At 44.1% G+C, this 21,591-nt stretch overlaps 6 non-coding genes across 6 annotated transcripts; 3 read left to right on the top strand and 3 right to left on the bottom strand.

The window, feature by feature from the left end:
* Positions 1-4,159: 4,159 nt before the first annotated feature.
* Positions 4,160-4,232, bottom strand: trnar-ccu (transfer RNA arginine (anticodon CCU)). The gene has a single exon. It is a non-coding gene; the product is annotated as a tRNA-Arg (tRNA).
* A 2,691-nt stretch (positions 4,233-6,923) lies between these two features.
* trnar-ccg (transfer RNA arginine (anticodon CCG)) lies at positions 6,924-6,996 on the bottom strand. The gene has a single exon. It is a non-coding gene; the product is annotated as a tRNA-Arg (tRNA).
* Positions 6,997-8,620: 1,624 nt separating this feature from the next.
* Positions 8,621-8,702, top strand: trnas-gcu (transfer RNA serine (anticodon GCU)). The gene has a single exon. It is a non-coding gene; the product is annotated as a tRNA-Ser (tRNA).
* A 1,343-nt stretch (positions 8,703-10,045) lies between these two features.
* trnas-uga (transfer RNA serine (anticodon UGA)) lies at positions 10,046-10,127 on the top strand. Its single transcript has one exon. It is a non-coding gene; the product is annotated as a tRNA-Ser (tRNA).
* A 1,695-nt stretch (positions 10,128-11,822) lies between these two features.
* trnag-gcc (transfer RNA glycine (anticodon GCC)) lies at positions 11,823-11,893 on the top strand. The gene has a single exon. It is a non-coding gene; the product is annotated as a tRNA-Gly (tRNA).
* Positions 11,894-18,832: 6,939 nt separating this feature from the next.
* trnar-ccu (transfer RNA arginine (anticodon CCU)) lies at positions 18,833-18,905 on the bottom strand. The gene has a single exon. It is a non-coding gene; the product is annotated as a tRNA-Arg (tRNA).
* Positions 18,906-21,591: the final 2,686 nt, after the last annotated feature.

The following is a 21,591-nucleotide window of genomic DNA, read 5'->3' as shown; positions in this document are numbered from 1 at the left end:
AATAAAAACATTTACAATGAAGATACCATTGCTTAATTTTAAATGCCTTTAAAAAATAAATACCTCCTGAGAATAATTTGCCACTCCCAGATCCTTGGTAAGGTACTGTTTGAATCCAATCAGGAGAGGAGCATCCAGGGAGTGCTTTCTATAGAGTCCAGCTTGGGCCACTCTCTTCCGGCCTGCTGATACTTTTTAACTACTCAGGGCCTGTAAGGATATAAAACACCGGTTTAAACATTTTATACCTATAAGACAAATTAGAATTTTAGTAAAAAATTGATACATCTGAAAAATAAAAAGTCTTACTGCTGATAGAGTTCTTCAGAGCTCACATCTTCCCCTTCCTTATCCGCTTTTGTTTCAGTTTCTAGAGCAGCCTCTGGCATCTCTTCCTCCTGGACAGCGGCCTCTTGCTCAGGGCCGCTGGAATGCAGGTAGATTCTTTTCAACATGCTTTTACATAATATGTTGTAACAATGATTTCAAAAAGAAACTACAGAAGCCTTACAGATTAAAAATATCTCACCTTGCCAATGTGTCTTCAGGCTTCCCATGTACAAAAAGGCCCAAGGACTCTAGCAGTCTTACAACCACTATCCTGTTTGCCTCACCAGACACGATCTCTATTCTGTGGTAATCCACGATGACCCCGTTCTTCAGGTGATTCATCATGTCCTCCCTCGCCTGTTGAGAGGCCATCCTGATCTTTTCTGCCGTGGCGTGCTTCATACACGCCCTCTTCAAGTGAGCAGGAAGCTGATCAAGAGTATTCAGGCACATCTTGCACACCAGGGGAATCCTCGCGGGTTTCCTTTGAAAATAAATAATACCATCTGTGTATAGAAACAAGCTAAGACTGATTTCTTAAATTATCCTTAATTTTCTCTCTCATAGTTTGAGCATAATGATTTTATTGCATTTATATAAGAATTGCTCATTGCTCCTAAATAAATAATGGTTTCATAAAAAAGTGAACACTTACTTGGTCTCAGTCACAGACTTTCCAATAGAAGCCATTGTGGAGTTCAGCAACTGCAGGTCCTAGAAGTGGGGAAGGAATTTTAAAAGAGAAATTGAATTACAATACAGAAGGAATGGCTGAGGGATCACTGAAATATATATATACAAATTCCAAAGACTGAGTCCATATAGAAACAACTACCTTTCATTTTCAGTATAAGAAAAAAAAAACATTATCTTCCAAAGCATCATAAAATTGTCCCTTCTTCCAGACTCTACTTCTCTCTTGTAGTAGTATAGCAGACCTTTCCAGGTGAGCAGATCACAGAGTCTGAAATGAGCTTCCTCCATCAAGCAAAGTACCTGAACATGACTCTGTCTTCATAAAAGCGCTCCTGTAATAAAGAAATTAAATCCGAAATCAAGAGGGCAGTTGCCTACTGAAATACAAGAAGTCATCAATTTTAACCTAGCAACACATTAAAGGCTGCATCTATACAAGTACGATTCTAGAAATGCTCACCAGATTACGTTTTAAGAAGGAACTGCGCCTCAGGTTTCGCCGAGATCTTAACTCGGATGGCAGGATTCAGAGTCCGGAGTGTGGACTGATGGCGCACGGAGGGTCCATATACTGTGGATCCCTCAGTGATCTTCCGCGTATTCAAACCGATAGCGTGTGACTCCCCTGTCCCCGTGACCTCATTGCTCTGCTCTCTCCTCTGTGCAGCTGAGCCCGACTCACGGTAAAATGGAAAAAAATATGCCCTCGACGTGAGATTTATTCTGGAGCGAGCCAGTGTTGCGCATAGCTGCCTTCAAAGCAGTTAACCCAGGTTCGATTCCCGGCCAACGCAGTTGCGAATGTTTTCAAATGCTGTCATGAGCCTTGGATTGTGACTAGCAAAGCGAAGCCTTTTGAAAGAGCTAAAGCACTGCAAAACGGAATTGAAGGAGAACCTTACAGGGGATTCTGAGCAGTGTCTGCATACATGCAGTCAGATAAAGGTGCCGAAAGCTTGAGCTACTCTCAATGTCATGCTGCCCTTCCCCGGAGTAAATCTGTTACATTGAAAGAATGCTTCTGGCAGGTTCAAAAAGGGACCCTTGTTAATTGGAGAAATCAATGATTTCGAATGAATTCTGTATGCGTTAAAAGACAGCTATACACAGAAAACACGCAGGACACTGCTCATGATGTTTCCCGAGCCGAAACACAGTGCGTTTTTCCAAGCCATTTGACAAAGCCCACCCACTGAAAACTGCAGCAGATCGTGTAAAGACGTTCAACTTTGTAACTACTGCACGCACAGGAAGCAGAATAAATTCCTCTTTTCAAACTGTCAAAGGTTTGCTTTGCGAACACTGCAGGACATCGCCCAATCTCTTTTGAATGGGGACAAACGATTTCTTATGGGGCACAGTAAGTACAGACGTTTAAAAAGCTCCACTCATGCCGACGATGCAGCATGAAGAAGCGCAACCTAACGTTTGCATTCCTAGCAAATTCCTTTTATTTTTTGATAAATAAAGACAGTCTTGTTTAACAAACAACACACACAACATTTTACATTGTCAATTCAATTCAAATCAATGTATTTCTATATAGCGCCTTTCACAACAAGGTTACGTGCTGTCTCTTTGAGGCAGATGTTTAAATCCTCTGAGTTAAGTGCTGAAGTTATAGTAGTCCTATCAGTATTGTTGCCTCCGATCAACAGATCCTCATTTTTCTCAGAGTTGAGTAACAAAAAGTTTTCACACATCCAAGTATTTCCTTCCTTAATGCATTTAACTAAACTGATAATAGAAGAGTTGTCGTTTGGTGTAAACAAAATGTTTATTTGAGTGTCATCAGCATATGAATGAAAGTTCATATTATTTTTTCATATTATCCTACCTAGCAGCAGCATGTAGAGAGAGAGAGCAATATTGGTCCCAGCACTGATCTTCTGGTACCCCAAATTGAACTGGTGACATTGATGAAGCAGTACAATTATTAGATATTTGAACATAATGAAAACGATGAGTAAAATGTGAAGTAAACCACTGAAGGACGGTTCCAGATAAGCCAACCTCAAACTCAAGCCTGTGTAACAAAACAGAGAGGTCAACCGTGTCAAAGGCAGCTCTAAGATCTAGAAGCAAAGCACAAGCACTGTTGCATTCCCTGCATCAGTAGCTAAGAGAATATCATTTACGACTCTTGTTAATGCAGTTTCAGAAACCAGACTAAAATTTCTCAAGTATATTATTTGAATCCAGATATGATTGACGTTGGGCAACAACTATTCTCCCAAGACTTTTAGATTGAAATGGGACCTTTGAGACAGGCCTGTAGTTGTTAAGAACTTGTTGATCCAAATTTGACTTCTTAAGAGCGGTCTAACAACCGCTACCTTAAATTGATCAGGTACAACGCCTGACGCAAGCGATGCATTCATCATACTAATTATAGGTCCTGCCAGTCCTTCGAGGGAATCTTTGACTAGCTGAGTGGGGATGGGATCTAGCGAACAGGTGGTTGACTTTGTCTTACGTCTGTGTTTATGAGTCCACCATAAGAAGAAATCTGAACAGGAGTGGTGATCATGCGAGGTCACCATGGAGGAAACCACTGCTCTCCCCCCCAAAAAAACCACCACTGCCCCTCTCAAGTTTGCTATAGACCACATGGATGTTCCACAGCAACTCCTGGAACAATGTTCTGTGGACAGTGACAAAAGTTGAACATGTTGGTAAATGTGCACAACGTTATGTTTGGAGATAACAAAACACTGCATACCAACTCCAAAACCTCATCCCACCTGGGAAGCATAGCGGAGGCTGTACGGCTTGCAATCATCGAGGGACCGATGAATTCCAAGATGTATCAGGAAATTCTACAGCAGAATGTCAGGGTGTCTGCCTGTGATCTAAAACTCGAAAGACGCTGGGTCATGCAGCATGACAAAAACAAAGGAGTACATCAACAACAGAGTGGCTGAAACAATAGAAATTCCGTATTTTGGGATGGCCGAGTAAGAGTCCTGACCCCAATCCCATTGAAGTGCTGTGGCGGGATCTGAAGCAGGCCGTTCAGTGCAAGACATCTCCCAACTGTATGTGAGAGAAAAGCAGAGACGCTCACTGAGTAAGGTGGGGTTGCAGCTTTGCAAATCAAAAGGACATTTGTACGCTCAAAAAGGGACAGTAGCACCCCAGATGGGACTCGAACCCACAATCCCTGGCTTAGGAGGCCAGTGCCTTATCCATTAGGCCACTGGGGCGCACTGGGTTGGGTCGATCACGCTGATGAAGAGCCAGTTTTTTTTTTCCTTTGCTTTTTCAAAGGGATCCCCAAAATTAGGAAAGTTAGGCAGCAGAAGGTTTACTGTGACCTGAGAAGGACCGGCATCCAATCACGGTGGTACACACACACACGCTCTCACTCATCTGAGCTACACGGCTACCAAGATGATCTCAGGTGCGCCGAGCTGGTACGGAACATATTGAACTGATCGACGGCGAATTGTCTCTCAGACAGGCTTTTCACCTCTGAGCTCCCTAACTGACAGTAATCAGCTAGGTAGTGAAACAGTCAGCTGCTTCTAAGCCTTAAACAGCTGCATCTCGGCGCTTCCACAGAGAGATGATTTGAAAGCCAAACATCGCCCATTGGGAACACCTTACTATCACTAGTTTAAGAGACTCTTAAGGTCTTGCAGAGGTGCCTGTCTAATAGCATGCGCTTTGCAAGCTATAGGTGTTTAGGCTGAGGCAGAATGCCTGTTAACAAAATGTTTTTCTAAAGGGGCCTCGCACTCTTTTCCAAGCAATGGTCACCATCCCCACCGAGTGTCACAATGTAGTCATGTCCTAGGACATCACCTGTTAGTCTCCATTTGTCTGCCACCAACACTTTAGGTTAAGGGGTCACAACCGCACCCCAAAGACCAGAGGAGCCGTTGGCGTTCTGGCGGCGCAGATTGGGCTGAAGGTGGGGCGCTTGAATCTCGCTGTTGGAGGCCGTCTGAAACTGACCCAAGCCTTTCCCTTGAATTAAATGTAAATAAGAAATGAACCCCAGATGCTCATGGAATCAATCACGTGTTTCCTTTGAGCCGTTTCAGAGACTGCTCCAGAGTTTACCTTGCACAGATGCGCAAAGATTAATGATGGGGGTGCACGCTTCCAGGCGTCTTACAACTGTAGGGACTGATTAGAGACAATTCGTAGCTTGTGCTCATTTCCCTCTGTAACGCTTACGGCCGACAGGCACTGTGTAAGAGCCGGCGTACAAGAGCGGGTGACGTCACCGCCCTTCCCTGTGATAGCAGGACCACAGCTACTGGGCTGTGGAACGATCTCTCTTTAGCTCACGGGGCTAGGTCGCTGCAGAGAGACGCGGAAGTCCCGGGTTTGAGCCTCCAGTCGGGATGGGGCCGACCAGATGCGGCAAGGGCGCCCGCCTGAGCCCCCGTTGCGTTACATCTCTATTCCCCGTGTTGCAGTGGTAAGATGACGTAAACTCCTGCTTCGACACGTAACGGGATTATAATCAAGTGCAGGAGCTGAGGGCTTTAGTTTTGTTTCGTTTTCCATGGCGTTCGTAAGCGCGCAAATCAAAGGCAATTCCTGCGTCTAACACGAATGTAAATGCTTTTGAAAGTGCAGTGTGGTGCAGCTTGTAAAATCCTTGTCCACATTTTTGGTTTGTTGATGTTTTTTCTGTCTGCCAAAGTTGCATTTTGACATCCGGACTGGGGGACTTTATCATTTGAACGTGAAGCCAGCCTTAAACCCTCTGAGGCGTGTCTGTCTGCCGGCACAAATCTTGTGAAAGGTATTTTTTTTAACGGAGAGCAACTTTAAAAAGGTTTCCGCAGCCACCTCGCAGTCCGTGTTAGATTATAGGAGGAATGCGGCGGTGGTGGGCTCGCTTTTGTCGTGGTCGAGTGGTTAAGGCGATGGGCTCGAAATGCGTTGGGGCTTCCCCGCGCAGGTTCGAAACCTGCCGACTCCGGCGTCTGCCGCACGTCGCCTTGTGCCTGCGCGGCAGAAGTGAAGTGCCGCTTCTCCTTTCCTGGTACTATAACAACGCGAAATCACTTGGACCCGCCGCCATGGGAAGCAATTCTTCAGATAACCACACATTTTGCGTTCGCACCTCTGGTGCTCTACTTATGCCTTTGAAAACCTAATGAATAAAGCTGAAAGAACCGACACGATATGTAGGTGCTGGTAAAGCACGCAGTAAAGAACTGTTAACAGCAAGGGTTTCAGTGGGTTAACTGAGGAGAAGGCGTGATCGCTAATTGTTGACTTTTTATTTGGTGTTAGAAACACTCTTACTGTGCATGACGTGCAACAAATGTAGCCACAGAAATTGCATCACGCTTTCATGTATGCTATTGCAGACACCAACGTTGCCTAGATAGAAAACCGAAAAAGCCGTGGGTTTGCTTGCTGGTCTGAAGGATCTCTCTTCGAATCTCTATCATTTGTCAATGGAAGTAAAAGGCGCTGCAATCTCATACGTTCAGAATCAAACCCGCAGCTGTTGTTCGACTTTTTTTTCTTGACTAATTACAACTGAGTGTCGCATGAGCAGTTACATAAACTTGTCTGGTATATTTGAACACAAATGCCGTTCTTCAATTAAAACTAACAGTACATTGTCAGGGACATTCAGTTCTATACAAACAAGAGACAGACAAGAGAATATTTCTACCGTTCATGTGGACTACGTGTTGACTTACTGATCGGAATAATTGAAAAGTTCGGGCTCATAGCCGATGCAGTGCGTGCTAATTAGAACAGCAACGCTAAGCTCTCAGCACCGTACTGAGCCCAGGTGTTTTTCTAAAGCTGTCAGGTGCAGTTCATTTACATGAAGGAAATATCTTACTGGGTACGATTACAATGCAGTAAGTAGCACAGACTACTTAGGGAGTAGCCCGATGTGTTTAAAAACGACCCGAGCCAGGCAGGAGTCGAACCTGCAATCTCCTGATCCGGAGTCAGACGCTTTATCCATTGCGCCACTGGCCCTGGTGTGACACTGCAGGACTGTAACCCAGTGAGATGAGCACTGCACCTAGTAAAATATTACCCCCGGTCCATTCTTTTCCAAAAGTGAGAAACACCTGTTTTCTACATTTTGTCTGTTTTAAAACCATATCTCTTTAAACCAAACCAAGAGTTTGTCTTTTGCACTGATATTCTGATTCATTTCGATTTCAAAGAAAAAAAAAACATTATCTTCCAAAGCATCATAAAATTGTCCATTCTTCCAGACTCTACTTCTCTCTTGTAGTAGTACAGCAGACCTTTCCAGGTGAGCAGATCACAGAGTCCGAAATATGCTTCCTCCATCAAGCAAAGTACCTGAACATGACTCTGTCTTCATAAAAGCGCCCCTGTAATAAAGAAATTAAATCCGAAATCAAGAGGGCAGTTGCCTACTGAAGTTCAAGAAGTCATCAATTTTAACCCAGCAACACATTAAAGGCTGCATCTATACAAGTACGATTCTAGAAATGCTCACCAGATTACGTTTTAAGAAGGAACTGTACCTCAGGTTCCGCCGAGATCTTAACTCGGATGGCAGGATTCAGAGTCCGGAGTGTGGACTGATGGCGCACGGAGGGTCCATATACTGTGGATCCCTCAGTGATCTTCCGCGTGTTCAAACCGCCAGCGTGTGACTCCCCTGTCCCTGTGACCTCATTGCTCTGCTCTCGCCTCTGTGCAGCTGAGCCCGACTCATGGTAAAGTGGAAAAAAATATGCCCTCATCGTGGGATTTACTCTGGATCGAGGATAGATGTCACTTTTTTATCGTTGAACAGGATGTATGTGATGTGGCGACTAGGTTCAATATTGTATCCTTTTAAAAGATTAAGGACTGGGGTGAGCATGATTTACCACCCTTTCAGCTAAGAACCCGACATGAGCACCGTTTAAGCTGCATAGACTCGGTCGTTTAACTCTTCTCCATTAGCAGGGTTAAGGTTAAAGAAAAAAAACATTGCTGACTTCTTTTTTTTTGCCAGCCGCTAGCGCTGATTAGCAATGTTTGTATTTCATGTTTTGCAAGTTCCATCCATTTTAAGAAAAACAAGTCGCGTTAAAGACAGGAAATGAATACTTGCATTTAATTAAGTCTAGCCGTAGGCGGTTGTCTGTAAGGACCAGTTCTGTTCGAGAAGACAGAACAAAGAAGGCACCACTGGGATTCGGACTCAGGATCTCCTGTTTAAGAGACAAGCGCTTTAACCAACTAAGCAACGGCGCCCCGGTAGTGTTGTCCTTTTGCAGCCACTTGGACACACCACTCAGACACATCTGCATTCGGTGTGTGCTCCGCCTGCTCGCTGAGCAAGTTGCCACCTTTACATACAATAGCAACATCGACACCAAGAGAAAGGATGACAAATGGCTTTTATCTGGAACTTTTCATGTCCAAGGAGCTCAATGTGCTTTCTGTGTACAACAGGGCCACTGAACTCCACAATGGCCACTGAACCACAGCAGTGGCTTGCTGGCTTGACATCTCCCAAGGAAAATGTTGAAATCGCATGTGGAACAGGAAAAGGACCCTTGAGTACGAAGGAAAAAAAAGAAAAAGATCATCTGGAGCGCGCCAACCCATGTCTGGACAGCCCAGTTTCATCGACAAGGTGGCCGAGTGGTTAAGGCGATGGACTGCTAATCCATTGTGCTCTGCACGCATGGGTTCGAATCCCATCCTCGTCGCTCTCTACGTTTGACGTTGGCTCTCCTTTTGTTTGCTCCAGTACTAGAGCCTTACATTTTCTAGCGGTGGCTGAACATGGTATAGTAGGCTAACGTTGGTATCGAGCAGTGGTAGTAACAGTATTTACGTGCCGCTGCTGCCAAGTGGCTCTGGGTTGAGACCGCGTTTTCACTTACTTGCAGCACAAACGGAGAAAGCGATTTTTGACAGTCTCTCGAGAGACTGCGCTAGGTGTTTAGGGATAGACTTTGTCAGTTCCCCCTGGGATGATGGCCTCTCAAATAGTTTGTGATTCCTCTAGACGTTTATACAGTAGAAGCCTGCTTCGTGGCTTAAATCCAAGCTAAGGAAACGAGTTAGAGGTCTGATGCAGAACTGCGAATTCAATGAAGGGGAACACTACAGTACATTGCACTGTATGTGTGAGGAAAGCTGCCCCCTTCTGTTCCTTGTCGACCGAACAGAGGACTGTAAAGGATACCGCCAAGAAACTTTAGGATGCTGGTTGGAATCCAGCTCCAAAGAAGCCCCTTTGGGTGTTATGTCATCAAAAAGTAAGAACAGAGAATCTCCCTTTGATCAAAAGCGCAACAGAACTGTTTTCCGTGGAGCAGGTTTCAGACCCGTAGACCTGTTTTATTTGTAGGGCAGGGCGCATTCCCAAATGCGAATCTCCTGTTTTAGAAATGCTTTGGGCGGCGTGAAGTGAAAATAAGAAGTGGGCTCCAGATGCACATGGAAGCAATCAAGTGTTTCATCCGAGCTGTTTCAAAGACTGCTCAACAGCTTTCCTTTTACAGAGGCCCAACGATTAATGATGGGGGTGCACCCTTCAATGTGCCTTACGACTCTAGGGAGTGATTGAGACGATTCGTAGCGTGTGTTCATTTCCCTCTATTCCCCATGTTGCAGTGGTAAGATGACGTAAATTCCTGCTTCGACACGTAACGGCGTTATAATCAAGTACAGGAGCTGAGGGCTTTTGTTTTGTTTCGTTTTCTATGGCGTTCGTAAGCGCGCAAAACAAAGACAATTCCTGGGTCTAACACGAATGTAAATGCTTTTGAAAGTGCAGTGTGGTGCAGCTTGCAAAATCCTTGTCCACATTTGTGGTTTGTTGATGTTTTTTCTGTCTGCCAAAGTTGCATTTTGACATCCGGACGGGGAGACTTTATCATTTGAACGTGAAGCCAGCCTTAAACCCTCTGAGGCGTGTCTGTCTGCCGGCATGTATCTTGTGAAAGGTTTTTTTTTTAACAGAGAGCGACTTTAAAAAGGTTTCCGCAGCCACCTCGCACTCCGTGTTAGATTATAGGAGGAATGCGGCGGCGGCGAGCTCGCTGTAGTCGTGGCCGAGTAGTTAAGGCGATGGATTTGAAATCCATTGGGGACTCCCCGCTCAGGTTCGAATCCTGCCGACTACGGCGTCTGCCGCACGTCACCTTGTGCCTGTGCGGCAAAGGCGAAGTGCCGCTTCTCCTTTCCTGGTACTATAAAAATGCTACATCGCTTGGTCCTGCTTCCATGGAAAGCAGTTCTTCAGGTAATTCTACTCTCTTACCAAAGCTGTTAGGTTCCTTTCCGTGGTGAGATGGGTTGTCATGCAACGCTGCCACATAGTGCCGACAGACAAGTGTGTTGCGGGAGAAGAGAAAAGTGTTTGAAGATTTAAGAGTGTCTTAGGTGGAGCCAAAATCAAGTGTCACAAATGCAAGTGGGAAGATTTCCAATGTTTAATATGGTCAAAATAAGCGGAAGTTACCAGCTGGTCCGACACAGTCTGCCATGCTTTTGTCATATACTGTAAAGTGGTGTGGAACTGGGTGTCGAACTGGAGCCTCACCATTTGCATATGTGAGGCTCCAGTTATACATCGAGTGTCACATTAAATGACAAAAATGAAGAGAGTTAAAGCACCTGGAGAGGTTTTCTTACAACTTTTGAGCTGACACAGTTTTGGAAAATGTTTCCTTCACGGTGCACTGAACAACATAGGCAGCCAAGAGTCTCCAAAACAAAACAGAATGGACAGATAGGAGAAAATTCCCACTCGTCCTGAAGTTCCCAAAATCCAGCACTGAGCGTAAACAAAGTGTCTAAGTAGCGTGGGAATGCTAACCCTAACCCTAGCTGGAGTTTGAGCAATCCGGCACTGAGCGTAAGAAGATGAGTCAAAGTAACGTCTAATCGGATTAGTTTCCTTAGAGCTGGTTCAGAGTTTGCTCAAGAGTTTACCTTTCACAGATGCGCAAAGAAGAATGTTGGGGGTGCACGCTTCAAGGCGCCTTACAGCTGTAGGGAGTGATTCGAGACGATTCGTGGTGTGTGCTCGTTCCCATATACCGTACGACCCGGGGTGCAGTGCTAGGATGACGTACAATACCGCTTGGGCACGTAACGGGGTTATATGCAAGTGCAGGACGTGAGGGTTTTCGTTTGTTCGTTTTGTTTTGCTCTGCTTTGCTTTGTTTTGCTTTCCATCGCGTTGGTAAGAGCGTAAATAAAAAGGCGATTCCTGTGTCTACCACTAATGTAAGAGCTATTTCAAGTGCGACGTGGTGCGGCTTTTCAAATGCTTGTGGGCATTTCTCTGTTGTTGATTCTTTTTTTGTGTGTAACAAAGTGGCATTTTCATGTCCGGACGGGGAGACTTTATCATTCCGACATGAAGCCACCCTTAAGTCCTCTGAGGCGTGTCTGTCTGCAAGGCTTGTATTTTGGAAATGTTTTTTTGAAACGGAGAACGACTTTGAAATAGGCTTCCGCCGGCGCCTCGCGATCCAGGTAAGATTGTAGCAAGAACGCAGCGGCAGTGGGGCTTGCTGTAGTCGTGGCTGAGTGGTTAAGGCGATGGACTAGAAATCCATTGGGGTCTCCCCGCACAGGTTCCAATCCTGTCGACTACGTTGTCCGCTTTCAGTCGGTGTGTTTCGGCACAAGCAAAGAAGCGCGCCTCTTTGCTGTTCCTGGTGGTTTTAAAACGCCCAATCGCTTGTACCCGCTGCCTTAGAAATAAGTTCTTCAGCGTCCGCAAATGGCATTTTGCAGCTGGAAGCAGATGTCGACGCGTTTTGCACAGAGCACCAAAAAAGCGTCTTTTTTGAAGGCCCAGGCACTGAGCATTGGTGGTTCAGTGGTAGAATTCTCGCCTGCCACGCGGGAGGCTCGGGTTCGATTCCCGGCCAATGCAGTGGCTTTTGCAGCGAGCGGCTCCATCACTTGCATCCCCTTGCAACTCGCAACTGAAAACCCACTGAAGCTAAGCAGGTGTGAGCCAGGTCAGTACCTGGATGAGGATGAGCTACAGGGAAAAACAAATCTTCCAGCTGGAAGCGGTGTTAATGGTGCTGGCGGGGGGGCGCTCACCCTGAGGTCTGTGCGGGTCCCAATGCCCCAGTATAGTGACGGAGATGCTGTGTTGTAAAAGGGCGCTGTCTTTTGGATGAGATGTAAAACCGAGGTCACAGCGCTCTGTGGTCATTCAAAATGACCACCAAAACCTTTGACAAAAGCTCTTGGTAATTGATGGTCTTCAATAATGCTTCTCCTTTAGGTACATTTTAAATCAGCTGAAAAATGCTGTGAAATGGGGGGGCACTTCAGGCCAGTGTAGGATTTGGGTTACAAGAACCATGAAACTGCACGAGAAAGCCCGTACACTGATTACACGGCTTTCTATTCAAAGGAGGACAAAAGAAATTCCCTGAGTTTGATTTTTTGCAGCATAGAGAGGAGCACTGTCGTGAGGCTGGTTAGCTCAGTTGGTTAGAGCGTGGTGCTAATAACGCCAAGGTCGCGGGTTTGAGCCCTGTACGGGCCAGGTCTAGGTCCAGGTCCCTGTTTGTGAAACAGGCAAATGACTGTCTCAGGGGCCCATTCCTCATTCTCAAGACACATGTATGCAGTATGTACACCGTGCATTGAGCAATAGGGACTGAATACACCACAGGTAAGGTTAGAAGTCATTCTGAGGTGCCACATGTGAGGGATACAGCTAGGCATCCGAAATGTAGGGTTTGAGACCCTTCAGGAGTACTGCATCCTTTGAGACAGACCTGTGCATGTTAAACAAATGATCATTTCTTTTGGCATTAGGGACTAAATATACTAAACATATGATGCTAAAATGTTATTTTCACATATATTAATGTAATAAATGATTGCTTATGCTTTATAAACAAATCTAATTAAAATAAAAGCTTAAGTTTTGTATTTATCTTGTACCATAGAACAAGATTTTCTTTGTATTTCAAGCCCACAAAGTGTCCAAATGACGCACTACATGATATAAGGAAGATTATCACATGCATATCGGTATTATCTTTCTTATGAAAATGCATTCCTTTCATTACCTTTTACTTTTTAAAATGAACTCAAATTGAGTATAATGTAATAATTTAAGTAGAATAGATTCTAATAATATAATGATCCAGTGTTTTGCACTACTTCACTGCTTCACTGCTCTATGCCATCTGGAAATAAATCCTCAGACTGCTTACTGCCCTGGGCATGTACCAATAAATTAAAGGAGCACATCTGTTTATCACTGCGTTGAAGCAGGAGACACACAGTCTCTGCAAACACATCCTAGATACAGTGTTCCAGCACCTTTGACCTCATCCAGAACGTATCATTTCTTGAAAGGGATTGCTGTCCGAATGCACATCTGAATCCCAAACAGAATCTCTAGTAAAATACGATCATTTGTGAAACAGGCAAATGACTGTCTCAGGGGCCCATTCCTCATTGTCAGACACATGTATGGAATGCTTTCACCGTGCATTGAGCAATAGGGATTAAAAACACCGCAGGTAAGGTTAGATGTCATGTTCTATGATCATTTCTTTCAGCATTAGGGACTAAATATACTAAACGTATGATGCTAAAATGTTATTTTCACATATATTAATGTAATAAATGATTGCTTATGCTTTATAAACAAATCTAATTAAAATAAAAGCTTACGTTTTGTATTTATCTTGTACCATAGAACATGATTTGCTTTGTATTTCAAGCCCACAAAGTGTCCAAATGTTCTATGATCATTTCTTTCAGCATTAGGGACTAAATATACCAAACGTATGATGCTAAAATCCTGAAAAAAGGATGTGCTCCATCTCGTCAGTAGATTGGATTCCAAAACTGATTTGGGTCAATATACATTACCTTCGAAATTAAAGTACAGTCTACTGTAGGGAACCATCAACTTAGAAAGCATTGGCCTTCCCTGGGGGTCAGGTAGGTGCAAAAGATAAACCTTTATCCTATCTTTATCTTAAGATAAGTGGCCAAGCAGTATTTTTCCAAGTTTCACCAAGCACATCATGTTGCCATAGTAGACAAAGTTCTATAAAATGTTAAATAACTTTTAAAAAAAGCATCTTGGTCTTACAGTACTGTACAAGGTGAATTAAACTGTCCCTGGTAATAAAAAGTAATTAGAAGCATCTCAGAAACTTTATCTCTAGAAACATTAGCTGTTTTATATCATGTAATTTAGTGTGATGTTGTCAGAATTCAAGGACATTATCACACACAGAAATTGGTTCAGTTAAATCTAAAAAACACAGCTAAACATGGGTTTAAATGTAACAGAAGTCTTACCTCTTGTCAAAAGATTTAATTCAAGAAGCGATGTAATAAATGATTGCTTATGCTTTATAAAGAAATCTAATTAAAATAAAAGCTTAAGTTTTGTATTTATCTTGTACCATAGAACATGATTTTCTTTGTATTTGAAGCCCACAAAGTGTCCAAATGATGCACTACATGATATAAGGAAGATTATCACATGCATATCGGTATTATCTTTCTTATGAAAATGCATTCCTTTCATTACCTTTAACTTTTTAAAATGAACTCAAATTGTGTATAATGTAATAATTTAAGTAGAATAGATTCAGGTAGGAAATATAGAGTCATGATGTTTATGGCTGACATCATTTCACATGGGTGAATTTTAAGCTAAGAAATAAAAACATTTACAATGAAGATACCATTGCTTAATTTTAAATGCCTTTAAAAAATAAATACCTCCTGAGAATAATTTGCCACTCCCAGATCCTTGGTAAGGTACTGTTTGAATCCAATCAGGAGAGGAGCATCCAGGGAGTGCTTTCTATAGAGTCCAGCTTGGGCCACTCTCTTCCGGCCTGCTGATACTTTTTAACTACTCAGGGCCTGTAAGGATATAAAACACCGGTTTAAACATTTTATACCTATAAGACAAATTAGAATTTTAGTAAAAAATTGATACATCTGAAAAATAAAAAGTCTTACTGCTGATAGAGTTCTTCAGAGCTCACATCTTCCCCTTCCTTATCCGCTTTTGTTTCAGTTTCTAGAGCAGCCTCTGGCATCTCTTCCTCCTGGACAGCGGCCTCTTGCTCAGGGCCGCTGGAATGCAGGTAGATTCTTTTCAACATGCTTTTACATAATATGTTGTAACAATGATTTCAAAAAGAAACTACAGAAGCCTTACAGATTAAAAATATCTCACCTTGCCAATGTGTCTTCAGGCTTCCCATGTACAAAAAGGCCCAAGGACTCTAGCAGTCTTACAACCACTATCCTGTTTGCCTCACCAGACACGATCTCTATTCTGTGGTAATCCACGATGACCCCGTTCTTCAGGTGATTCATCATGTCCTCCCTCGCCTGTTGAGAGGCCATCCTGATCTTTTCTGCCGTGGCGTGCTTCATACACGCCCTCTTCAAGTGAGCAGGAAGCTGATCAAGAGTATTCAGGCACATCTTGCACACCAGGGGAATCCTCGCGGGTTTCCTTTGAAAATAAATAATACCATCTGTGTATAGAAACAAGCTAAGACTGATTTCTTAAATTATCCTTAATTTTCTCTCTCATAGTTTGAGCATAATGATTTTATTGCATTTATATAAGAATTGCTCATTGCTCCTAAATAAATAATGGTTTCATAAAAAAGTGAACACTTACTTGGTCTCAGTCACAGACTTTCCAATAGAAGCCATTGTGGAGTTCAGCAACTGCAGGTCCTAGAAGTGGGGAAGGAATTTTAAAAGAGAAATTGAATTACAATACAGAAGGAATGGCTGAGGGATCACTGAAATATATATATACAAATTCCAAAGACTGAGTCCATATAGAAACAACTACCTTTCATTTTCAGTATAAGAAAAAAAAAACATTATCTTCCAAAGCATCATAAAATTGTCCCTTCTTCCAGACTCTACTTCTCTCTTGTAGTAGTATAGCAGACCTTTCCAGGTGAGCAGATCACAGAGTCTGAAATGAGCTTCCTCCATCAAGCAAAGTACCTGAACATGACTCTGTCTTCATAAAAGCGCTCCTGTAATAAAGAAATTAAATCCGAAATCAAGAGGGCAGTTGCCTACTGAAATACAAGAAGTCATCAATTTTAACCTAGCAACACATTAAAGGCTGCATCTATACAAGTACGATTCTAGAAATGCTCACCAGATTACGTTTTAAGAAGGAACTGCGCCTCAGGTTTCGCCGAGATCTTAACTCGGATGGCAGGATTCAGAGTCCGGAGTGTGGACTGATGGCGCACGGAGGGTCCATATACTGTGGATCCCTCAGTGATCTTCCGCGTATTCAAACCGATAGCGTGTGACTCCCCTGTCCCCGTGACCTCATTGCTCTGCTCTCTCCTCTGTGCAGCTGAGCCCGACTCACGGTAAAATGGAAAAAAATATGCCCTCGACGTGAGATTTATTCTGGAGCGAGCCAGTGTTGCGCATAGCTGCCTTCAAAGCAGTTAACCCAGGTTCGATTCCCGGCCAACGCAGTTGCGAATGTTTTCAAATGCTGTCATGAGCCTTGGATTGTGACTAGCAAAGCGAAGCCTTTTGAAAGAGCTAAAGCACTGCAAAACGGAATTGAAGGAGAACCTTACAGGGGATTCTGAGCAGTGTCTGCATACATGCAGTCAGATAAAGGTGCCGAAAGCTTGAGCTACTCTCAATGTCATGCTGCCCTTCCCCGGAGTAAATCTGTTACATTGAAAGAATGCTTCTGGCAGGTTCAAAAAGGGACCCTTGTTAATTGGAGAAATCAATGATTTCGAATGAATTCTGTATGCGTTAAAAGACAGCTATACACAGAAAACACGCAGGACACTGCTCATGATGTTTCCCGAGCCGAAACACAGTGCGTTTTTCCAAGCCATTTGACAAAGCCCACCCACTGAAAACTGCAGCAGATCGTGTAAAGACGTTCAACTTTGTAACTACTGCACGCACAGGAAGCAGAATAAATTCCTCTTTTCAAACTGTCAAAGGTTTGCTTTGCGAACACTGCAGGACATCGCCCAATCTCTTTTGAATGGGGACAAACGATTTCTTATGGGGCACAGTAAGTACAGACGTTTAAAAAGCTCCACTCATGCCGACGATGCAGCATGAAGAAGCGCAACCTAACGTTTGCATTCCTAGCAAATTCCTTTTATTTTTTGATAAATAAAGACAGTCTTGTTTAACAAACAACACACACAACATTTTACATTGTCAATTCAATTCAAATCAATGTATTTCTATATAGCGCCTTTCACAACAAGGTTACGTGCTGTCTCTTTGAGGCAGATGTTTAAATCCTCTGAGTTAAGTGCTGAAGTTATAGTAGTCCTATCAGTATTGTTGCCTCCGATCAACAGATCCTCATTTTTCTCAGAGTTGAGTAACAAAAAGTTTTCACACATCCAAGTATTTCCTTCCTTAATGCATTTAACTAAACTGATAATAGAAGAGTTGTCGTTTGGTGTAAACAAAATGTTTATTTGAGTGTCATCAGCATATGAATGAAAGTTCATATTATTTTTTCATATTATCCTACCTAGCAGCAGCATGTAGAGAGAGAGAGCAATATTGGTCCCAGCACTGATCTTCTGGTACCCCAAATTGAACTGGTGACATTGATGAAGCAGTACAATTATTAGATATTTGAACATAATGAAAACGATGAGTAAAATGTGAAGTAAACCACTGAAGGACGGTTCCAGATAAGCCAACCTCAAACTCAAGCCTGTGTAACAAAACAGAGAGGTCAACCGTGTCAAAGGCAGCTCTAAGATCTAGAAGCAAAGCACAAGCACTGTTGCATTCCCTGCATCAGTAGCTAAGAGAATATCATTTACGACTCTTGTTAATGCAGTTTCAGAAACCAGACTAAAATTTCTCAAGTATATTATTTGAATCCAGATATGATTGACGTTGGGCAACAACTATTCTCCCAAGACTTTTAGATTGAAATGGGACCTTTGAGACAGGCCTGTAGTTGTTAAGAACTTGTTGATCCAAATTTGACTTCTTAAGAGCGGTCTAACAACCGCTACCTTAAATTGATCAGGTACAACGCCTGACGCAAGCGATGCATTCATCATACTAATTATAGGTCCTGCCAGTCCTTCGAGGGAATCTTTGACTAGCTGAGTGGGGATGGGATCTAGCGAACAGGTGGTTGACTTTGTCTTACGTCTGTGTTTATGAGTCCACCATAAGAAGAAATCTGAACAGGAGTGGTGATCATGCGAGGTCACCATGGAGGAAACCACTGCTCTCCCCCCCAAAAAAACCACCACTGCCCCTCTCAAGTTTGCTATAGACCACATGGATGTTCCACAGCAACTCCTGGAACAATGTTCTGTGGACAGTGACAAAAGTTGAACATGTTGGTAAATGTGCACAACGTTATGTTTGGAGATAACAAAACACTGCATACCAACTCCAAAACCTCATCCCACCTGGGAAGCATAGCGGAGGCTGTACGGCTTGCAATCATCGAGGGACCGATGAATTCCAAGATGTATCAGGAAATTCTACAGCAGAATGTCAGGGTGTCTGCCTGTGATCTAAAACTCGAAAGACGCTGGGTCATGCAGCATGACAAAAACAAAGGAGTACATCAACAACAGAGTGGCTGAAACAATAGAAATTCCGTATTTTGGGATGGCCGAGTAAGAGTCCTGACCCCAATCCCATTGAAGTGCTGTGGCGGGATCTGAAGCAGGCCGTTCAGTGCAAGACATCTCCCAACTGTATGTGAGAGAAAAGCAGAGACGCTCACTGAGTAAGGTGGGGTTGCAGCTTTGCAAATCAAAAGGACATTTGTACGCTCAAAAAGGGACAGTAGCACCCCAGATGGGACTCGAACCCACAATCCCTGGCTTAGGAGGCCAGTGCCTTATCCATTAGGCCACTGGGGCGCACTGGGTTGGGTCGATCACGCTGATGAAGAGCCAGTTTTTTTTTTCCTTTGCTTTTTCAAAGGGATCCCCAAAATTAGGAAAGTTAGGCAGCAGAAGGTTTACTGTGACCTGAGAAGGACCGGCATCCAATCACGGTGGTACACACACACACGCTCTCACTCATCTGAGCTACACGGCTACCAAGATGATCTCAGGTGCGCCGAGCTGGTACGGAACATATTGAACTGATCGACGGCGAATTGTCTCTCAGACAGGCTTTTCACCTCTGAGCTCCCTAACTGACAGTAATCAGCTAGGTAGTGAAACAGTCAGCTGCTTCTAAGCCTTAAACAGCTGCATCTCGGCGCTTCCACAGAGAGATGATTTGAAAGCCAAACATCGCCCATTGGGAACACCTTACTATCACTAGTTTAAGAGACTCTTAAGGTCTTGCAGAGGTGCCTGTCTAATAGCATGCGCTTTGCAAGCTATAGGTGTTTAGGCTGAGGCAGAATGCCTGTTAACAAAATGTTTTTCTAAAGGGGCCTCGCACTCTTTTCCAAGCAATGGTCACCATCCCCACCGAGTGTCACAATGTAGTCATGTCCTAGGACATCACCTGTTAGTCTCCATTTGTCTGCCACCAACACTTTAGGTTAAGGGGTCACAACCGCACCCCAAAGACCAGAGGAGCCGTTGGCGTTCTGGCGGCGCAGATTGGGCTGAAGGTGGGGCGCTTGAATCTCGCTGTTGGAGGCCGTCTGAAACTGACCCAAGCCTTTCCCTTGAATTAAATGTAAATAAGAAATGAACCCCAGATGCTCATGGAATCAATCACGTGTTTCCTTTGAGCCGTTTCAGAGACTGCTCCAGAGTTTACCTTGCACAGATGCGCAAAGATTAATGATGGGGGTGCACGCTTCCAGGCGTCTTACAACTGTAGGGACTGATTAGAGACAATTCGTAGCTTGTGCTCATTTCCCTCTGTAACGCTTACGGCCGACAGGCACTGTGTAAGAGCCGGCGTACAAGAGCGGGTGACGTCACCGCCCTTCCCTGTGATAGCAGGACCACAGCTACTGGGCTGTGGAACGATCTCTCTTTAGCTCACGGGGCTAGGTCGCTGCAGAGAGACGCGGAAGTCCCGGGTTTGAGCCTCCAGTCGGGATGGGGCCGACCAGATGCGGCAAGGGCGCCCGCCTGAGCCCCCGTTGCGTTACATCTCTATTCCCCGTGTTGCAGTGGTAAGATGACGTAAACTCCTGCTTCGACACGTAACGGGATTATAATCAAGTGCAGGAGCTGAGGGCTTTAGTTTTGTTTCGTTTTCCATGGCGTTCGTAAGCGCGCAAATCAAAGGCAATTCCTGCGTCTAACACGAATGTAAATGCTTTTGAAAGTGCAGTGTGGTGCAGCTTGTAAAATCCTTGTCCACATTTTTGGTTTGTTGATGTTTTTTCTGTCTGCCAAAGTTGCATTTTGACATCCGGACTGGGGGACTTTATCATTTGAACGTGAAGCCAGCCTTAAACCCTCTGAGGCGTGTCTGTCTGCCGGCACAAATCTTGTGAAAGGTATTTTTTTTAACGGAGAGCAACTTTAAAAAGGTTTCCGCAGCCACCTCGCAGTCCGTGTTAGATTATAGGAGGAATGCGGCGGTGGTGGGCTCGCTTTTGTCGTGGTCGAGTGGTTAAGGCGATGGGCTCGAAATGCGTTGGGGCTTCCCCGCGCAGGTTCGAAACCTGCCGACTCCGGCGTCTGCCGCACGTCGCCTTGTGCCTGCGCGGCAGAAGTGAAGTGCCGCTTCTCCTTTCCTGGTACTATAACAACGCGAAATCACTTGGACCCGCCGCCATGGGAAGCAATTCTTCAGATAACCACACATTTTGCGTTCGCACCTCTGGTGCTCTACTTATGCCTTTGAAAACCTAATGAATAAAGCTGAAAGAACCGACACGATATGTAGGTGCTGGTAAAGCACGCAGTAAAGAACTGTTAACAGCAAGGGTTTCAGTGGGTTAACTGAGGAGAAGGCGTGATCGCTAATTGTTGACTTTTTATTTGGTGTTAGAAACACTCTTACTGTGCATGACGTGCAACAAATGTAGCCACAGAAATTGCATCACGCTTTCATGTATGCTATTGCAGACACCAACGTTGCCTAGATAGAAAACCGAAAAAGCCGTGGGTTTGCTTGCTGGTCTGAAGGATCTCTCTTCGAATCTCTATCATTTGTCAATGGAAGTAAAAGGCGCTGCAATCTCATACGTTCAGAATCAAACCCGCAGCTGTTGTTCGACTTTTTTTTCTTGACTAATTACAACTGAGTGTCGCATGAGCAGTTACATAAACTTGTCTGGTATATTTGAACACAAATGCCGTTCTTCAATTAAAACTAACAGTACATTGTCAGGGACATTCAGTTCTATACAAACAAGAGACAGACAAGAGAATATTTCTACCGTTCATGTGGACTACGTGTTGACTTACTGATCGGAATAATTGAAAAGTTCGGGCTCATAGCCGATGCAGTGCGTGCTAATTAGAACAGCAACGCTAAGCTCTCAGCACCGTACTGAGCCCAGGTGTTTTTCTAAAGCTGTCAGGTGCAGTTCATTTACATGAAGGAAATATCTTACTGGGTACGATTACAATGCAGTAAGTAGCACAGACTACTTAGGGAGTAGCCCGATGTGTTTAAAAA

The sequence above is a fragment of the Lepisosteus oculatus genome, unplaced genomic scaffold (assembly GCF_040954835.1).
Source record: "Lepisosteus oculatus isolate fLepOcu1 unplaced genomic scaffold, fLepOcu1.hap2 HAP2_SCAFFOLD_704, whole genome shotgun sequence".
NCBI classification, from domain to species: domain Eukaryota; kingdom Metazoa; phylum Chordata; class Actinopteri; order Semionotiformes; family Lepisosteidae; genus Lepisosteus; species Lepisosteus oculatus.
Note: the sequence above shows the minus strand (reverse complement) of the source record. Positions and strands in the feature narration are given on the sequence as shown.